The sequence below is a fragment of the Branchiostoma floridae genome, chromosome 16 (assembly GCF_000003815.2).
Source record: "Branchiostoma floridae strain S238N-H82 chromosome 16, Bfl_VNyyK, whole genome shotgun sequence".
NCBI lineage: Eukaryota > Metazoa > Chordata > Leptocardii > Amphioxiformes > Branchiostomatidae > Branchiostoma > Branchiostoma floridae.
The window spans coordinates 5876252-5878277 of record NC_049994.1 but is presented as its reverse complement, the minus strand read 5'-3'; the positions used below and the strand labels follow the sequence as shown (position 1 = coordinate 5878277).

General features: G+C 38.3%; 1 protein-coding gene across 1 annotated transcript in view; it reads left to right on the top strand.

Annotated features, from left to right (window-relative positions):
• Window positions 1-1855: 1855 nt before the first annotated feature.
• Window positions 1856-2026, top strand: part of LOC118403334 (zinc finger protein 239-like) — a 2848-nt gene continuing 2677 nt past the window's right edge. The window contains exon 1 of the mRNA XM_035802036.1: window positions 1856-1941. The gene's annotated coding sequence lies outside the window, so the exon portion shown is untranslated. The remainder of the gene's footprint in view (window positions 1942-2026) is intronic.

The following is a 2026-nucleotide window of genomic DNA, read 5'->3' as shown; positions in this document are numbered from 1 at the left end:
ATTTTAAATGATGACTACACTAGTGTATTTGTAAGAGACTAATTACAATGCAAACCACCAGCTATATATTCTTGTATGGGAAATACATGCTTGAAATCACTATTGGCTGAAATGCATTAATTTCACTTTTTCCTTAGGACAGATTGATTGATACTAATGTACCTAAGTTAGTGACAACCAACCCTCAAATAGCTTAGAAAGTTTTTGACTTATTTATGATAAATCAAAGCAATGCTGAAAAAATGCTGGAAAGAAAAATAACAAGGGGACCAAAGTAATATGTCAAATAACGGAAAAATGTGAAGGAAAGAGAACTTTTTAACACTTTGAAAAGGAACAGATATTGGGCCCAAACTTACTAACAAAGAAAGAAATTATTGTGAAATATTTTCCATTCATACCTGTTAAAGATATCTTAAATAACCAACAAACTCATATACCTGTGAAAACATACTTAGCTAGCTAATAGTTTATATGAAAATACATTAAATCTGAAGTTGGACCAGATAATGCAATTTTATATGGTTCAATTGCCATGCACTTGTGTACATGTCATCGATGCATTTCCATACATATTGAAATGAGTTGTGCATCTAATGTTGATTTCAGTGTGTGACATTCCAGTGACTCACTATTATAACATTAGCAAAACTTTAAATCTGGAATGACAGTCTCAATGAATAAAAAGCTTAAAGTTTCTGCTTAGTAGATTAATTGCCCAAATGTATTAACATGTACAAGTATAATGCAACAAAGGGTCATCATTTTTGTAATTTTCAAGTCCCCAACGCCAAATGTAAACCAGCATTGCTGCAAGGACGTTATCTCCAAGCAGATCCACGGTGGCGTAATATACTAGTAGTATCAAACCCACAAAAGGCTATTAACATCCAATTGTTGCCTAATCAAACTGTGCTTGCTGTGTATGTGTTAATTGCCCTCCTTCCTGTTTGGCGCGGATCTCCTACAGAGATGTGCGCGGGTCAGTGAACTTGTCCCGATAAAAATATAAATTGCTCGTAAAATCATTAGCACCTCGGATATTCGTGTAGATGTTAATATGGCACAGGGAGGGGCAGAGACACCTTTATTCAATCAATAGAAATGCCCCTCCCTGTTCCAGTGAAGGCAAATGGCAGATCTCCGGTGCCCGTTTGACTCCCTTTGGCCGGCTATACTCCTTGGCCAGCTTTGATGCTATCTTATGGCACCGTAGGATCTGCTTGGAGATTACTAGGATGTAACTTGAGGCGGAAATGGTGTAATAGGATATTTGGAGAATTAGCTACCTGGTTTTGCTCTGTTCCAATGTTGTAGACATACAAGAACTCATAACTACACCAAGAAATGTCTGGGCATGAGGGATACCTACTCATTTAGAACTTGTTTGATGTTCATGCTACATGTTTACACGATATCAGTCCTTGTGTGTTCATGATACTAGTAGTACGAAGATATAGGGACATTTTCCACAACCACCGGGGGCGCCATTTTGAAACATTATTACCAAGAACTACAGTTGGTTAGGTATCTATTGAGATTTAAGCAAAGCGCTATGATTTTAATTAAGAATGGCAATTTCAACAACTGACAAATAAAAAGAAATTAAGAGTTCGGGCAAAAAAAATATGTCGCCCCCACTTATTTATTGCAAGGAGGTTGAAACCTATAGACGATAGAAACTGCATGAAACCGCCCATTGTTCTTATCAGTGTGTATTACGCAAGCACGCTTGTCTGAAATAAAAAGGAGGCGCCTTCATGTGAGTGTGTCAGAACCGAGCCCTGATTGGTCAAAGCATTTTGGATTTGCATAACCTTGATCAAACGTGTCTGAAGCTTTGGGGGCAGACACGCACACACTTCTGCGTCCAGACAAGGGGGTTACATCTCTTGGGTGAAGGAAAGCGACTCGTTTACCGCCAATATTCACACACGCGAGGTAAGACTTTTACGTTGTCTTTTTAATATTTCTATCTTCTAGCCCGTCGATTTCGCTTGTCCAGTGGTTATTTTTTCGCGCAAGG